Source organism: Triticum urartu, chromosome 4, assembly GCF_003073215.2.
Source record: "Triticum urartu cultivar G1812 chromosome 4, Tu2.1, whole genome shotgun sequence".
In the NCBI taxonomy this organism is placed as follows: Eukaryota; Viridiplantae; Streptophyta; class Magnoliopsida; order Poales; family Poaceae; genus Triticum; species Triticum urartu.
This window is the reverse complement of record NC_053025.1, coordinates 12,519,862-12,539,447: the sequence shown is the minus strand read 5'-3', so window position 1 is coordinate 12,539,447 and position 19,586 is coordinate 12,519,862. Positions and strand designations below refer to the sequence as shown.

General features: G+C 42.9%; 1 pseudogene; it reads right to left on the bottom strand.

Moving 5' to 3' along the window:
* Positions 1-15,613: 15,613 nt before the first annotated feature.
* On the bottom strand, positions 15,614-17,368 carry LOC125553410 (annotated as a pseudogene).
* Between the last annotated feature and the right edge of the window lie 2,218 nt (positions 17,369-19,586).

Here is a 19,586-nt window from a genome sequence, read left to right as displayed (position 1 = left end):
TAATTTATCATCATACTGGCGACTTATAGTCAAAAGCCAGGCCGGTTTAATAAACACCGGATAATTTATCATCATACTGGCAACTTATAGTCAAAAGCCAGGCCGGTTTAATAAACACCGGAATTTATCATCATACTTTATTCAAACCTGTTTCTGCATACAACAAGTTTAAAGTGTCCTGGCGGTTTACCGCCGGACGGGTCATAATGCCCAACATATAACCTGGGTTTATAACCAAGGCTGCACTTAAAAATATGAAATATATCATACCTGTGACATTGAATCACATCGTTGGTTTACCAACTTTTTGTAGTAAGAGTGATAACCCCAATCTTTGAGTAATGATAACTCCTTTCATATTATACCGGATTATGATAAAACCGTATCGGGTTTGTGATAAACCCCAGATTAACCATATATAATACTGGTGACTTGTAGTCAAACCAGACCGGGCTGATAGTCTCCGGATTATAACTTGATCGTGTACTGACAACTTGTAGTTGAAAGCCGAGCCGGGTTGATAAACACTGGTTTACTCCATAATAGGATGGTAACAGAAAATCAAATCGGGCAGATAGTCTCCAGATTAAGATTTGACCGTGTTCCGTCAATTTGTAATTGACAATTTGAACCGGTTTAAAACTTTGTCGGTTTAAAAACGCAACAAAAATAAAAGAAACAGTTATCAAGGAAAATATTGAAGCAAAGGCAATGATAAAACCATTTGCAAAAAGAGGCTTATTGAGCCGATCAGATGGTGTTACCATGGTCGGACACGACCAAGCTTCCCAATGGTGTAGCTATGGTTCAAGTCAGCCAGGTCCCCAAATAAAACCGTGGCATTATGCCGATCAAGAGGCGTGGCAATGGTTCGGGTTCGACCAAGCCTCCAAGTGATTCTATGGCCTTAGGCCGATCAAGAGGCGTGACTGGTTCAGACTTGACCATGTCCCCAAGTGATCTGGTGGCTTTCTCCTATCAAAAGGTGTTGCATTGGTTCGGATACGACCAAGCCCCCAAGTGATGTTTATAAAATTTTCAAGGGGTAAACCGGAGGCCGCTTTAAGACAGAACAGCTCCGTGTAACCACGCATGATGTAAAAGAACAAAGACCCCGCTTTATGAAGCAGAAGCCCCCATGTAATCAATAATATGTCAAGCCAGTAAGGCGGGATACCCATGTTTGAACCGCGCATCATGGCAGCAGGCTCTCTTTGGCAATTTTTAACTTTTTGCAAGAGATAAATTCTTCTTGAATCGGGATCTTGAACCGGATATTGAGAGCTTCAAAGCTTTGTGGGAGATATCTTTCCCTTGAACCGGATTTTAAACCGGAATCTTCATTTTCAGCCGGAAATTTTCTGACGGCCTTTAAACTCGAACTTGCGAGAAGTTAATTTCTTTTTGAACCGGACATTGTTAAACCGGATTTGAGCGCTTCAGAGCTTTGTAGGAGAATAGATTTTTCTTGAACCGGATTGTAAACCGGAGTCATTTCTGATGACCTGGAACTTCTTCATCGAGCCGAGATTTTATAACTGTCATATACTTTCTAAGCCGGAAATTTTCTGACGGCTTTTAAACTTTCATCAATATAACAGTAGCCTCCGGGACCGGGTTATCCTTCCCTCCATCGTCCCGGGGTTCTTAAATTTGCTAAAACTGGCAAGATTCGCTGAGTCATGTCATCGTAGCCCCCGAGTCTCAAAGGTGACTCGAGGAGTTGACTTGAGACTCTCCATATTTGACCGTGATATAAACCGGCATAACTTGTATATCATTGGCGTTGATAGCACGATGTGAATCCATAGAAGGTTGAGGTGACTGCGGCGGGTTGTAAATGATCCCATATGAGCCGTGTCAGCAACTCGGCCAATGGTTCCTTCCAACTGGCGATTTGAAGTTAATCAAAAATGTAGTGGCGGCGACTTGTGCGCCTGCCCATTGAACCATCCAGTGCAAACGACGGTTGATGATAATTTGTCTCCAATTTGAAAGAAAACCGGGCTACACAAGCTGTGACTTGCTCATACCCAATAAACAGCTCATGCAGACAGGTGCGGCCCGGTATGTTGATGTAGACCAGGCCGTGAGAGACGGACAGCAAAGACGACCGCGACTTTCAAAGGTGGCACAGACAGATGAGTCGGCCGCGGCATTGTAAACCGGCATGGACGGACGACTTAGCCACGTCATATTGATGTAAACCGGTCTGCAGAATGGCGTTTTGCACATATATTCACCAAGCTTGATGGCATGGTAAGATACTAGCGCATTCATAATGGTTGCGCGAGTTTATACATCCATGACACACCCATAGCTTTTGCAATGAACAATGGTCCTGCATAAACAATATTGCAGACCAAGGTAAAGGTAAACTGTTCTTTGACAAAAATAATATGTGCTAATAAAATATATTTTAGATGGATATCACCTGATGTGCTAGGCCGGAAATTATCCGCCATCGAGTTGATGATCACCACAGTGATGCTAAAATTAATCACGACCGAGTTAACCGTAGGAGCAGACAGATGAGTCGGCCCGGCGTTGTAAGCCGGTGCGGCCGAGCAAGTTGTCCTCCACGTTGTAAGCCGGCGTGGACGCATGAACCGGTGGCCATGGCGGACGGGCGAGTCGTCCGAGGTGTTGTAAGGTGGTGCAGACGGGCGAGTCAGCCAGTACATTGACGTAAACCGGACCGCGACACCCTGTCCGGGAAGCCGCTCGATACAGCTGAACGTGCATCCGTGGTATAACACCACCCCTTTTTCTTTTAATAGTTGCCCTGCGTAAAAATATTACCGGCCAGAGTAATTGTTGTCGGATGAATTAACATGTACTCATAAAATACAGAGAAACGATAGCACCTGGTATTTTTTGCCGGACGCTGGTGCCGGATAATGCATAGTGTTGCTTTTGTTTTAACAAAAGAGTTGATTGGTTCTGTGTCTTGTAATGCCTGAGGTCTCCACATAACCTGGCCGGAATTTTTTTGAACCGGAATTTCTGGAACCAGAGTTTCTTGATAATCCGGCCAGAACATTTGATAATCCGGAACTTTTGAACCGGAACCTCTTGATAATCCAACCGGAATTTTTGATAATCCGGAACCTTTTGAGCTGGAACCTCTGTATAATCCGGCCGAAACTTTTGATAGTCCGGAAACTTTGAACCGGAACCTCTTGATAATCCAACCGGAATTTTTGATAATCCGGAACCTTTTGAGCTGGAACCTCTGTATAATCCGGCCGGAACTTTTGATAATCCAGAATTTCTGAACCGGAACATCTTGATAATCCAACCGGAATTTTTGATAATCCGGAACCTTTTGAGCTGAAGTCGGAACTCTTTGACGACTCGGACAGAACCTTTCGGCGATGCGGCTGGAACCCTTCGGCGATTCGGACTGAACTTTTCGTCGAGGCGATCGGAACTTTTTGATGATTCAGACAGAACCTTTCGTCGAGACGGTCGGAACTTTTCAATGATCCGGCCGGAAATTTCCGACGAACCGACGGAACGTTTCGATGAGCGGCGAGCCGGCTGGAACTCTCCGACAAAACCACCGGAACTTTTTCATTGAACCGGACGGAGCTTCTCGATCCTTGAGATAGCGCCCTCTAAGAACTCAACACCACCGTGCGCAGGCCCCACGGTGGGCGCCAACTGTCGTGGAATTGTCACGGCAGATGTCCTTAGTGTCAGGACTTAGTCGCGAGGCCAACGCATCTATGTGGTAGCTTGAGAGGGGTTGAGTGGGACGAGAGACGCGATGTTTTACTCAGGTTCGGCCCCTCACGGTGGAGGTAAAAGCCTACATCCTGCTTCATTGATATTGATGATGATGACCACGGTTACAAAAGTGCTCTATCTCGAGAGCTATTGTCTAAACCTAACTTGTCCAACTCGTGGAACTTGTGAATCTTATCCCTTTTGGGGAGCCCTGCCCCTCCTTATATATGTTGGAGGGGCGGGTTACATGTAGAGTCCTATCAGGATTAGGACTAGTCTATCTCTAATACAAACCGGATACAAGTCCAGGTCTTAACTCCTTGTAAGATAATGTTCCTCATGCCTTTCCTCTTAAACCGGCCCACCATTAACATAAATCGGCATGCTGGGCCTTGGGCCTTGTCATCCGTCCGGAACACGCGCCGGGTCACCAATGAGTCTTCAGGCTCGTGAATCGTCATACCAGTGAACCGCCAGACACGTAGACCGCCAAACATGTAAATCGCCAATCACGTAAACCGCCAATCCTCTGGCGATTTACCAATGAAACGCCTAGTCCGGCCGGGTTATACTTCCGGCCGGTTTATGCCACGGGGTATATCCCCGACAATTACGCTGAGGTGTTCCAGGCGGCGTGAGTTGTGAAACTATTCCATATTTTCTTAAGTGTGTACCAAATTCGTGACTCAAGTATTCTCCCCCACGATCTGATCGCAAGAACTTGATTTTCTTGTCACGTTGATTCTCAACCTCACTCTGAAATTCCTTGAACTTTTCAAAGGTCTCAGACTTGTGTTTCATTAAGTAGACATACCCATATCTACTCAAGTCATCAGTGAGGGTGAGAACATAACGATAGCCACCGCGAGCCTCAACACTCATTGGACCGCACACATCAGTATGTATGATTTACAATAAGTTGGTTTCTCGCTCCATTGTTCCTGAGAACGGAGTCTTGGTCATTTTACCCATGAGGCATGGTTCGCACGTGTCAAATGATTCGTAATCAAGAGACTCTAAAAGTCCATCTACATGGAGCTTCTTCATGCGTTTGACACCTATGTGACCAAGGCGGCAGTGCCACAAGTATGTGGGACTATCATTATCAACCTTACATCTTTTGGTATTCACACTATGAATATGTGTAACATTACGCTCGAGATTCATTAAGAAAAAACCATTCACCATCGGAGCATGGCCATAAAATATATCTCTCATATAACTAGAACAACCATTATTCTCGGATTTAAATGAGTAGCCATCTCGAATTAAACGAGATCCTAATACAATGTTCATGCTCAAAGCTGGCACTAAATAACAATTATTGAGGTTTAAAACTAATCCCGTAGGTAAATGTAGAGGCAGCGTGCCGACGGCGATCACATCGACCTTGGAACCATTCCCGACGCGCATCGTCACCTCGTCCTTCGCCAGTCTCTGCTTATTCCGCAGCTCCTGCTTTGAGTTACAAATGTGAGCAACCGCACCGGTATCAAATACCCAGGAGCTACTACGAGTACTGGTAAGGTACACATCAATTACATGTATATCACATATGCCTTTAGTGTTGTCGGCCTTCTTGTCCGCTAAGTATTTGGGGTAGTTCCGCTTCCAGTGACCACTTCCCTTGCAATAAAAACACTCAGTCTCGGGCTTGGGTCCATTCTTTGGCTTCTTCCCGGCAGCTTGCTTACCGGGCGCGGCAACTCCCTTGCCGTCCTTCTTGAAATTCTTTTTACCCTTGCCTTTCTTGAACTTAGTGGTTTTATTCACCATCAACACTTGATGTTCCTTTTTGATTTCCACCTCCGCTGATTTCAGCATTGAATATACCTCAGGAATGGTCTTTTCCATCCCCTGCATATTGAAATTCATCACAAAGCTCTTATAGCTCGGTGGAAGCGACAGAAGAATTCTGTCAATGACCGCGTCATCCGGGAGATTAACTCCCAGCCGAGTCAAGCGGTTATGTAACCCAGACATTGTGAGTATGTGCTCACTGACAGAACTATTTTCCTCCATCTTACAGCTGAAGAACTTGTCGAAGACTTCATATCTCTCGACCCGGGCATGAGCTTGAAAAACCATTTTCAGCTCTTCGAACATCTCATATGCTCCGTGTCTCTCAAATCGCTTTTGGAGCCCCGGTTCTAAGTTGTAAAGTATGCCACAATGAACGAGGGAGTAATCATCAACAGGTGACTGCCAATCGTTCATAATGTCTTGGTTCTCTGGGACAGGTGCGTCACCTAGTGGTGCTTGTAGGACATAATCTTTCTTGGCAGCTATGAGGATGATCCTCAGGTTCCGGACCCAGTCCGTATAGTTGCTGCCATCGTCTTTCAGCTTGGTTTTCTCTAGGAACGCGTTGAAGTTGAGGACAACGTGGGCCATTTGATCTACAAGACATATTGTAAAGATTTTAGACTAAGTTCATGATAATTAAGTTCATCTAATCAAATTATTCAATGAACTCCCACTCGGATAGACATCCCTCTAGTCATCTAAGTGAAACATGATCCGAGTCAACTAGGCTGTGTCCGATCATCACGTGAGACGGACTAGTCAACATCAGTGAACATCTTCATGTTGATCGTATCTTCTATACGACTCATGCTCGACCTTTCGGTCTTCTGTGTTCCGAGGCCATGTCTGTACATGCTAGGCTCGTCAAGTCAACCTAAGTGTATTGCGTGTGTAAATTTGGCTTACACCCGTTGTATTCGAACGTTAGAATCTATCACACCCGATCATCACGTGGTGCTTTGAAACAACGAACCTTCGCAACGGTGCACAGTTAGGGGGAACACTTTCTTGAAATTATTACGGGGGATCATCTTATTTAAGATACCGTCGTTCTAAGCAAATAAGATGCAAAACGTGATAAACATCACATGCAATCAAATAGTGACATGATATGGCCAATATCATTTGCTCCTTTTGATCTCCATCTTCGGGGCTCCATGATCATCGTTGTCACCGGCATGACACCATGATCTCCATCATCGTGTCTTCTTGAAGTTGTCACGTCATCTATTACTTCTACTACTATGGCTAATGCTTTAGCAATAAAGTAAAGTAATTACATGACGTTTATGTTGACACGCATGTCATGAATAAATAAAGACAACTCCTATGGCTCCTGCCGGTTGTCATACTCATCGACATGCAAGTCGTGATCCCTATTACAAGAACATGATCATCTCATACATCACATATATCATTCATCACAACTTTTGGCCATATCACATCACAAAGCACTTGCTGCAAAAACAAGTTAGACGTCCTCTAATTGTTGTTGCAAGTTTTTACGTGGCTGCTATAGGTTTCTAGCAAGAACGTTTCTTACCTACGCCAAAACCACAACGTGAATTGCCAATTTCTATTTACCCTTCATAAGGACCCTGTTCATCGAATCCGATCCAACTAAAGTGGGAGAGACAGACACCCGCTAGCCACCTTATGCAACTAGTGCATGTCAATCGGTGGAACCAATCTCACGTAAGCGTACGTGTAAGGTCGGTCCGGGCCGCTTCATCCCACGATGCCGCTGAATCAAGATAAGACTAGTAACGGCAAGATAATTGACAATATCGACGCCCACAACTACTTTGTGTTCTACTCGTGCATAGTAACTACGCATAGACCTAGCTCATGATGCCACTGTTGGGGAACGTAGCAGAATTTTAAAATTTTCTACGCATCACCAAGACCAATCTATGGAGTCATCTAGCAACGAGGGAGAGAGGAGTGCATCTACATACCTTTGTAGATCGCGAGCGGAAGCGTTCAAGAGAACGGGGTTGATGGAGTCGTACTCGTCGTGATCCAAATCACCGAAGATCCTAGTGCCGAACGGACGGCACCTCCGTGTTCAACACACGTTCGGAGCGAGGACGTCTCCCGCTCCTTGATCCAGCAAGGAGGAGGGAGAGGTTGAGGAATAGGGCTCCAACAGCAGCACGACGGGGTGGTGGTGGTGAAGCTGCAGTACTCCGGCAGGGCTTCGCCAAGCTCTTATGGAGGAGGAGAGGTGTTGGGGAGGGGAGGGGCTGCGCCTTGGATGTTGTGTGCAGCCCTCCCCTTGCCCCTCTATTTATAGGGGAAGGAGGAAGGGGGCCGGCCCCCTCTAGATGAGATCTAGAGGGGGGGCGGCGGCCAAGGGGAGGGGGCTTGCCCCCCAAGCAAGGGGGGTGCCCCCTTTAGGGTTTCCCCCCAACCCTAGGCGCATGGGCCCAAGGGGGGGATGCGGCCAGCCCATTAGGCCCTCTGAGAGAGGTGGCCCCTCCCGGTGGACCCCCGGAACCCCTCCGGTGGCCCCGGTACAATACCGATATGCCCCCGAACCTTTTTGGTGACCGTATGACAACTTCCTACATATAAATCTTCACCTCCGGACCATTCCGGAACTCCTCGTGACGTCCGGGATCTCATCCGGGACTCCGAACAACATTCGGTAATCACATACAAGTCTTCCTAACAACCCTAGCGTCACCGAACCTTAAGTGTGTAGACCCTACGGATTTAGGAGACATGACCGAGACGACTCTCCGGTCAATAACCAACAGCGGGATCTGGATACCCATGTTGGCTCCCACATGCTCCTCGATAATCTCATCGGATGAACCACGATGTCGAGGATTCAATCAATCCGTATACAATTCCCTTTGTCAATCGGTACGTTACTTGCCCGAGACTCGATCGTCGGTATCCCAATACCTCGTTCAATCTCATTACCGGCAAGTCACTTTACTCGTACCGTAATGCATGATCCCGTGATCAACCACTTGGTCACATTGAGCTCATTATGATGATGCATTACCGAGTGGGCCCAGAAATACCTCTTCGTCATACGGAGTGACAAATCCCAGTCTCGATTCATGCCAACCCAACAGACACTTTCGGAGATACCTGTAATGTACCTTTATAGTCACCCAGTTACGTTGTGAAGTTTGGCACACCCAAGGCACTCCTACGGTATCCGGGAGTTGCACAATCTCATGGTCTAAGGAAATGATACTTGACATTCAGAAAAGCTACAGCAAACGAACTACACGATCTTTGAGCTAAGCTTAGGATTGGGTCTTGTCCATCACATCATTCTCCTAATGATGTAATCCCGTTATCAATGACATCTAATGTCCATAGTCAGGAAACCATGACTATCCTTTGATCAACGAGCTAGTCAACTAGAGGCTCACTAGGGACGTGTTGTGGTCTATGTATTCACACATGTATTACGATTTCCGGATAACACAATTATAGCATGAACACTAGACAATTATCATGAACAAAGAAATATAATAATAACCATTTTATTATTGCCTCTAGGGCATATTTCCAATAGTAAGTGCCTCCGTCCTACAAACGGCGAGGGATCGAGCCACAAGCAGAGCAGTCGCGGCAAGCGTTGTTACAAGAGGTAGATGATTTGATGATTGTTTCTCCTAGTTTATTATACACGCTATTGTTTATTGAGGTGGACAAATGTTAAGTGTAGCCAGTTATGTAATTGGATGTTTAATTTGGTTATGCAATCATGTTGTTATAAGTATATATCTTATTGTTCTATAGACAGAGCATAGATGGTGTTCGGACAGAGCAAATCACATTGCATACGATTAAACAAAGAAACACGCCGGTGATGATTTGAACAATCACAGACAATTGTTTACCATCAAGTGTTTGTCCACAACACACACGGCTTATTAGCAGAAACTAGACGCCAACCCGTGCATTCGCACGGGCTAATTATTTACATTACAATGATATATGTGACCTTCCATTAAAGGATCGAAATTATGGTGCCCGTAAACCATGTAGATAGAAACTCTTTTATGTGAGAATGTAGTGCTCTGTCAACTATTCCGCTGCCTGTTACCAACTACATATTACCAAGACAATAGGGTGATGAATCGATTAAAGCAATATAACTTATTTTCTGTATTTTCATGAATTATCATGTGATTTTGCACATATTACATTGAATTGGAAGGAAAATTTCAATAGTGGATGCCCATACACACTTAAGATAAAAAAGTAGATGTTAATTAGAAACTCGAAGTTAAAGTGTATTGTAGTGCTAAAAGAGAACTACTTAATCATCGAGAAGAAGACTATGCTGCAAGATTATCCTGCAACAATGCACCCATAAGCCTTCCTTTTGTATCTTTTTCCTTGATTTTGTCAACATTAAGACTCCATCAAGAAATTGATAATTATTATACAACCTGAGAATGCATGTGCACACGGTAGATCGAGTTAAAAAATCATTATCTATGACAAATCAACCCATATTATAGCTGTCTAGCAGTCCTTCACCATTCCCATGAAGCTAATCATGTAAGAAGAAACATAATTGCAATGAATGGGGGGGGGGGGGGGGGGGTACTTGATATGCAAAACAACCCAAGCCAGCAAGGCTATACGATACAAAGGTGCGTAGACATTAATGATTGGAGATCCAAATAATAGGAACAAAATGTGCAAACATCCAAGGACACCACTCAATGAGAGAAAGAAGAAACAAATATTACATTGTTTTCGATATCATATTTGTCCATCCATTACTTAATTGACCTCACCTAAAAATAGAAAGAATGGAGATGCCATAAATAATCAACTGTTTTCCTCAAATTGAGCCAAGTATGCTACTTAAAATATTTCCAGAATGACAAATTCATGACTTCCCAACTATGCTTTTGATGATTTGAAAAAAATAAATTGTTACTAAATGCACCATAAACTTGAGAGCATACAAAGTGTATATACCAAGGATCTCTTCATAATTATCACTGTAAAAGAAAGATATTGGTGATGGAATATTATCAGAATTAATCAGGACATACGCTCCTCCCTTCCATTAATCTATAAGGTATTAGATCATATAACATGATTCTTTCAATTATATGGAAATGATAATAGATGCAAGCATGGCCATATATTCTGCTTAAATAAAGAAATAGATACTGAACTTTATCTGCTCATCATGTGTGGCTAGTAAAGTCTGCACATGAATGTATAGCATAGATGTCAAAAAAAAGTCTGCACATGAATGTATAGCATAGATATCAATTACAACAACATACAGTTTAGGATCATGGAATCAGTCAGTATGTACATTGTTTATGGAAGTTTCTTGGTGATACTAAACAGATCTTAAGTACCTAGCAGCTCTTACTAAAAGAGTTCCAGCACTGTACATAATACGTAAAATTTACAAAAATCAACTCGCATATGTTCTTTATTACTTAGTACATCAATTTAGCAAAGGGATGGCACTAAGATAACCCGGTGGAATAAGTATGAGAAAGAACTACCAAGAGCTTAACTTGGGCATTATTTCCGATCTTCCCTGTGGCTTTGAATAGATACTATACTAAGGTGCGGCCTTCTCGACCTTCTGAACACTCCATGTATGCAAAGAGCACTATCAAAAGAAATTCCATTAAAACTTGCATAATTTATGCTTCTAAGACGCACATATTGTTATTGGATTAGTGCATGAGAATAAAATTGAAAGAACAGATTGAAGTTGATAAAACCATATATTTTACTTGTAAGAAACGTATACAGGTAGATTTAACAAACCAAGAAATTAACTCAACGAAATGACTTATCCACTTTCCAACAAAATTAAAAGAGATGCCTGATTTCCACATCTTTAGTGAACTGAACCCCCAAATAAATTGAAAATTTTAGCACGCCCAAATCTTACCCACGGCAGTATCTAGACAGGTCTGAAACTAATGAATGCATGTCATGAAACTGTACATGCTCATTATAGACTAATTCTCATACTGCAGGAAGCGCAACATAAAAATCTCCAAGAACGAAAACCTTCTCCATTATTGCTCCTTGCATACTTCATTTGATGGACTGCTCCAAGCGTTGGCTGGCCATGGCAATGAAGGTGTGCTAACTTCCTATGCTGTTATATATATATATATATATATATATATATATATATATATATATATATATATATATATATATATATATATATATATATATATATATAGCAAGGTGATATTCTTGGTTTCGTCCCGCGGTGATTTTATTTTCTATTTAAGATATTTGTTTTCTTGAGGGGTATTTAAGATATATGTGAGGTGGTACTAATTTGGGGACATATGACACATGCACGCACGTCCGTCGAGCACAGCCTGTGTTGTGTCGTTGTGGCCCATCTTATATCTCAGTTGTAGCCCGTTTAAAACACACACACCGGTGGGCTGACTGCAGTCCAGGAAAATAGAAGGAAAAAAATTTGCTCTCCAGAATCGAACTAGCGATCTCCAATGTAATAATGTACACGGCCATGTGAGATAACGAGGGAAGGTTAAACTAAACGGAATTAAAGGAGGACGATGAAGGTTCTAGCACACGGACGTTATTAAAGGAGTTAGGAAGGCAAGGCTCCGGGCCTCCGGCGCATGGCGTCCTTGAATTAAGCAGATTCATCCATATTTAAAAAAATAGGAAGGTTGACTCACGATGTGGGCAAATTAAATGGATTCATCCCTAATAAAAGAGAATTACAGGAGATTAGGAAGAAGGGCGCACGACGTGGCCAAATTCAATGGATTCATCCGTAGAATAATGAAAAAAATGTACATTGATGCATGATGATGCCTTAATTGGTTTCTAATTACTAAGCAGGATTTTGCTTGGTCTTCAACGGCAGGCTTAAAAGCATAGCCGGGAACTGCTTTCTTTCCTCACTAGAGGCTAAAATAGGCCTCCAACAATTCATATGGTAATGACAGAAAATATTGTCCGCATGCAGAAATTGCTACAAGTTAAGTGGTGCTAATTTGCGGCAGCACTAGCGACTCTAAAACCAAAAGCAATACGGGAAGAGCGGTTGAGGATTTGTGCCGCGGTCCCTCGGATGTGATTTTATTTCTGGCATTCGATTTTCAAACTTTTATATCTTTTAAATGAAAAGTTTAAATTAAGTTTTGTTTCTGAATTCGTATTTCTCGTGACGAGGGATTTCAAATAAGATCCATCTTAAATATGTTTGGATGGATTTTAAAATTAAATGTTAAGTTTAGCACGCAAACAATAAAATCACAATTTTCGCGCCTATGACCGACAGAAAAAAAAAGTCTTAAAATTTTATCTATAATTTTGGAAAAAGCGAATGAGAAAATAGCAAGTTTCAAATAAAAAAATCAAGTATCAACGACCGAAACTTCAAATTTAATGTTTCCTCGTGCGTGATCCAACTACTTCACAAATCGCGTGGCAGTCGAGACAAAAGTTCAGCAAATCCAAAAACACTGTTGGCCACACATAGGGCTCAGGGTCCTACTGTGCAATGGGATTCTACTATTGCAGTGAGTTGTTTTGATTCTTGAATAAATCGTTCTGATATTATTGTACTGCGCTGGTGGACATTTTCATGAACTAGCGGTTTCTTTGTATGAAGCACGTGGCGTTATATTTGCATATACAGTTCTCACTAAATTTGATTATAGGTCAATTTTCTCCCCCGTTGCAACGCACGGGCATTTGTCCTAGTAGGTCTAAACAATGAGTAAATCATGTCTAATATACATCAGACTGTGATTGAGGAACAGTGAGGGAGGAACTATGGCGTGTGTAACTACCTTATGAAAAGAGTATGTGATAGAAGATTAAGATGATTAGAACAGACCTCCAAGAAGGTTAGAATAATGGTGGAGTCGTCATCCTTGAGTAGGCTGCAGATCTCACAAAATGTATTGCCCTCTGAACATTGACAAATGAACTAAAACACCAAGGAGATCATGGAAGAAGATTTTCTACAGAGGTATAAGCATCCATAGTGCGAACAGTGGCGGACGATGGACAGATTTTAAGTCAAATATGTGTTTCACAAGTCATAGCACCAAAAGAGTACTAAGAATTGAAGATCTGTAATTGATAGAAATTTAGAGTGCACTATAAGACATTCATAAATTCAGAAAAACAAATCTGTACCTGCCCCCAGCCCCTTTGTCTCTCCAGCCTTTCCTGTCCATCTTCTTGATGGCTGCGCCCGAGCCAGCCACCAGTCCTACAGCCCACGACCTGATCCTCTTTGTTTCCCCTTCTTCCTCCTAGGTCTCTTAGTGATGAACAAAAACAACCATCCTACCTTGTCCTACGGGGTCAGCCGTCCAGTGCACGAAGCCCATCGAAGAAAATATCTCCTAACTTGATTCAAATTTGAACTACTCTAACAACAGTAAGAAACAAAATAAAATAGGTTAGTTTATCTGTCCTATGGTAAGTTTTGCGGCAGTGGACTTGGACTGAAGTCTGAAGCCATTGCTGAGAGTATGGAGAAATCTAACGCTATGCAATTGAAGTGAAATCCGTGGAGGGGACAGATAGGACGACATGGACCACAAAAAGAGAAGATTGCGCCTAGAAGGAGATTGGGAACAGAGATAATGGAGAAAGAAGAAAGAGGAGGCCGTGCTAACCCATGACATCGTTGATGGCTGTAAGAAGAGAGATTTGAGAGCCAGGGAGATGGCTGGGTGAGCAGTAGATGAAGGAGGTGGCGATGGCCTGCACGTTAGCGATTGTGCGAGAGGTGGAGAGGAGGATTGTGCGGGAGGTGGAGAGGAGGCGTGAGCGGTTCTTTGATTGTAGATAGGGATCCGGCTTGCCTGCTCCCTCCCTGTGCTCCCATCCGTGCTCCCACTTCATCCTACGGCTGTCTTTTTTCCTTTTTTCTTTCTAATCTAATCATCTCCCTTCCTGATTTTAAGGGGGTGGGGCCGGGCCTTATTTTGTTCCAATTAAATCAAGCCACGTAGACGGGAGCACGGATGGGCACACGACGGGGGAGCACGCAAGTCTCGCCCGATAGATTGACCTAGAAATATTGGGCAGATCCAAACCGTAATTATTGGGGCCCACAAGATAAACGGCTCCTAATTACTGATTAACATGGTAATTCCTTGGGAGTCTGTAATTAGTATAAGTAAGTATAAGTATATAGATCGTGTGTGTTATTATCGGTCTTACCACACAATTCTCCATCTGGGCAATTGTTTGTGTTATTTTGACTCATTGTAGATAGTTCAGTCGAGTGACCTATATGCCGTCTGTCGCACACATCTCGATTTGGGTAACCGTTTGTGTTATTTTGGCTCATTGCAAACAGTTCATCTGAGTGACATGTATGCCGTCTATCGCACACATCTTGATCTGGTTAATCATTTGTGTTCTGCTGTATCATCTCAAACAGATCGTATGGATCGAATGTATTGCCACGTATCGCACACACAACTCTTATCTGAATCATGCTCGATGGAGCAGCCATCACACACAGTTCATTTTATTGGAGACATTTTTATAACCATACCGTTTGCGATTCATGCATCGTACACAGTTTGGTCGAATGGTCTCCTATACATGTGTCGTCTTAGGACCTTCCTGCATTAGTGTGAGTTCTTCCTCTGGAAAGCCCCTGGCTGATCATCTCTAAAAGGGGGGTAGCACTACTCCCCGGTGCGGTAGCTATACATCGATAAGAGCAACACAGGATGAGAGACATCTCTTAGAGGGGTTTTCCTTCATCCGCACACGTTTGAACAAGTCATCAAAGCTCAGTGCAATAACAGTATCAACTCACGTGATCATTGAGATTTATACAATAAATACATTTGAACCATGCAATAGAGAAAATAACATTTAGGCATTTATATATATATATATATATATATATATATATATATATATATATATATATATATATATATATAAACCATAGTACAATATATGCCTATTTCATGCATGGGCATGCATCACGCTATATATTGGAAGTGTTAAAAGAGATAAAACATACACTTCTTTATAATATGCATGCAATATTAAAGAGGTGAGTATGTGGTTGTATCTATGGATCAGCCGGGGGAAGGGGGGTAATCCATGAGCCACCTGAGATGAAGCTTTTGCAGGTAAAGGGCTTGGCCTGAGCCTCAGTTAGGGATAGGGCCCATCCAGCCTTCTTCGATGCATCTAACCCAGGCCCATAGCATTTGAACTCACCATAGTAGATCCCACTGGTGTGTGATGAAGCAAGCAAACAAAATGTGTTACTTTGATCAATCCTATATATGAACTAAAGCCACATGGATTAGTGATGTTAATAAGTACCTCTTAGGAACTTTCATATTCCCCTTTTCCCATATGATGAGAACAATTTCGCTGTCCATCTCAGTGGAGGAGTACACAACCTGCGAGAAGTTCCCCGATGCCCTTCCTAAGAATACTGGTTTCCCCTCACCCTTAATGGTACAATTCTTGAAGGAGAAACCACTCTCACTGTTGATACGGCTCTCGCTAGCCCACCCCTCTTGTGCCACTTCCATGTTGGTGATATCCTTGTTAGTAGAGATGATACTACAGTCTTCATACAAAGATCGTGCGGACCCAAAGATGAAGTCGACACTTCCCTTGATTGTAGAGGCCTTGAAGTAGTGAAGCCCCTGATGGTCATACAAGGCTCCCTGGCCGCCCTCGATCGTGCAGTTATAGAAAATTGCCTTTGTGCCCGTCACATGCAATGCAGTGGCTTGCACTTGTTTGTCGCCCGCCTTGGCAGGAAGTGCATCATTCTTGATGATAATACCATAGGCAATGAAATAGTCAGACTCTATGGTAACAGTGCTACTACCACGGGAGGTGAGGACCTTGCCATCCTTTCCCTTGGTCATGGCAGTATCATTCCAGACGATAACAGCAGGGTTGGAGGGATCGGACTTTAGCGTGATGAAAGGCTTACCTTTCCCAGTGAACACCTTCTCACGGAACACTGTTCCGTGCTTTAGGTTAAACATATGTCGTCTAGTGTTGTCATTGGGGACGTTGGAAATGCACTCACTGATGCTCTTCTACATGCCATCTTCACCGCCAAAGATAGTGTATGGATCAACGCCATTACCAATCCTTGAGGCTTCTGCTGTAGAGAGCTTGGCGTCAAGTGTCGATGTGGCTACGCTAGTCTTACTCTCTTGCAATGTCACCCATTGATCAAAACCATCTTGTCGTGACAGCACTGGAAACAACGCAAGCATGAGCAACCCCATGAACAACGAGAGATTCTTCATCCCCATGATTGATGCAATATGCAAGGTGTGCTTTCTTCTCTTTGTGGCTAACGATTTATTGAGTTGGGGTATATATAGTTCACATTGGCAGGTAATGAAAGGACGAGCAAAGAACAAGCAGAGAGAGTGGTCTTGAATCAATTCTCCTCCCGAAGTAGGTGCATGACCCTCAGTTTTATGGATGGTCTGCATTGCCTTTACCAGATCATTGACTAGATGACACATGTATTTCTTTCTCCTTTTATTCCATCAACCGAGATACATATTTACAATGTAAAATTCATGCATCCCTTCGTGTTGCATGACAAACAATCGGTTACATGGGACATTCTCGGGGACAAGGATATCTTATGCACGTACGTGCCATTATTTTTTCAAGAACATGAAAGAGCATTGCATGTATTTTCCATTAAGAAGAGGGTTCAGCATGCATGCATTCATGCATGGTGTTTGGTGTGTGCTAGCCGGTCTCCGTGATTTCAGAAAAACCATAAACTTGCTGGTTCATTCATGTAATGTAATGTACGTGTGTGTAGGACTCAAGTACGGGCTAAAAGTGTGCTGCGGCACCGATGGGCATGGGTCGTACAACTACAACAACGGGAACATTCATGGTTGTTTGGGGCCTTTCGTGTTACTCATCAGAAAAGAAAAACTGTGCATCAGTGTCACATATATAGAGGTATGTTTTGTGGAGGAGAGACCATGTCTCCAGAGCTTCCCTGAAGATGCATTCATGAGCTATGATGGTGTCGTGCAGCGCCTCTAGTTAGGAATGCAATGCGCCTTTTTTTGTTCCCTCGCTCTCCATTGATATTGGATGGGATTCATCGATCGAAATCATGGTGGGAACTTTATTTCCTCGCATCAGGAGTGTGAGAGATGAATGCACTCTAGCTGATGCTAGCTACTCGATCCTGTTGTCAACTGACCTCATGGATTCATCAGCCACCTACAACAACAATTTAATTTTAATCGAGACAAAAAATATTGTTTGTTCTAACAAAAATAATCTTAGTACAGTACTACGGGGAGGTGAAGTTCCAGGAACTGCCTGCTGGCAACTACATCACTTTTTCAGCCTTGAAGATTCACCAGTACACCGCCATCGAATTTCTACAAAGAAACCCGAGCGTCCTACTCTTTTGATTGACTGTAGGAGTAGTGTACATAATTTGCAGTGGGCCTCCGGGGTCCAGAGCAAACTGCACATCAATTGCATGGAGTCGGCTTCACTCAACTCCGGCCTCAAAACCTCAGTTCAGGGGTGGCTCAACTAAATAAATTCAGCTCTGATCCAATTTATTCTTCCTTTTCCATGCTAGATAGTACTATGAAGTATGAACATGTACTGTTTCTATATTTGGTTTTCAGCTACCAAGTCTCTAATTAAACTTGAGTTCTGATCCCTTTTCTTCCCCCTTTTTCATGCTACCCCAGCTGCACTAACACAACCAGGCAAAAAGCAAGATAAATTCGGTAGAATATTCACCACGTCTAGATGCACCTATCATTTCTAATCAGTAGCAGTTGCACACTTAGCTGATAAATATGAGCAGACTACTATGGCGTACTCCCTCCGTTCGGAATTACTTATCACAAAAATGGATGTATCTACAAGTAAAATACATCTAGATACATTCATTTTTTGGACGAGTAATTCCGAACGGAGGGAGTAGCAGGTAAGGAATTGGATTGACTAAGTCATGTCCTACAGAAAAATGCAAGTTAACTGGAGATGTTCCGCTTCACAAAAAAAAAATGGAGATGTTACGGCATTCAAACATGCTAATGGCCAAGCAAAATATGCAGATATACTGGAAACATCTGTAGTTATACGCCTATACCTTAATGGCACACTTTACTGTAGTAAGCTGTTTACATGCAAAAGTATTAAAAGTTGATATACCCAGACCATCCTAATTCATGCATGTCTGTGCCTTCCAAGTGATGTGCCCAACATGCTTCTGCTAGAGAATGGCTATGGGGAGTAGGCATGACCCATATATATCCCTTTGACTAAAGTTGGGCAATTTGAGGTATGGCTGCTGGTTGTGCAAAAAAAAAATCTGTCTAGCAATTGTATTAATTCTACTGGGAAACATGCCCATGCATTGTATTATATCTCATAACTCATATACATGTTGCGTAGATGAGACTGTGCGTGTGGCAGCCCTGTCACCTCGTACTCGTAGTATACCTACCCACTTCCGTCACTGCACTTGACGGCCATATCTTCCGTGGATGTGATTTTGTCCAATAGACAAACACCGAACATCTCAAGATAATCCAAGTTTCTCTTTATCCTCTTGATGAATGAAGTTTGGCCCCAAACCTTGCCAAAAATTCTTACATATTTTTCCCAAGCTCCACTAAAATCTCATGATTTTGGACACTTCTAAACTATACCTCTAGTTTAAATCCATTGATTTAAGTTCAAGTGAATTAGAATTCAACTTCATCCAAAATTGCTGGAAGCACCTCCGTGGGTTTGGAAATATTCCAGTAAACTCTGTCAACAAGTTCCACCTTTTTCGAGAAGTCCTACCCATTGCCTTTGTTCTTATAAAAAAATAGAATTTTTTCTTCTCAATTTCTGCAATTGTGAAAAGGCAAGAGGAAAAAAGAAAAAGAGAAGCCCAACAGCAGCCAGCCGACCCAAGGCCCAAAGCTCGTCCTGGCTTAAAACCCTAGCCCTACTCTCGTTCGACCCCCTCGTCCTCCCTCAGCGCCGTCACAGAGACAGGGGCAGGCGTCCTC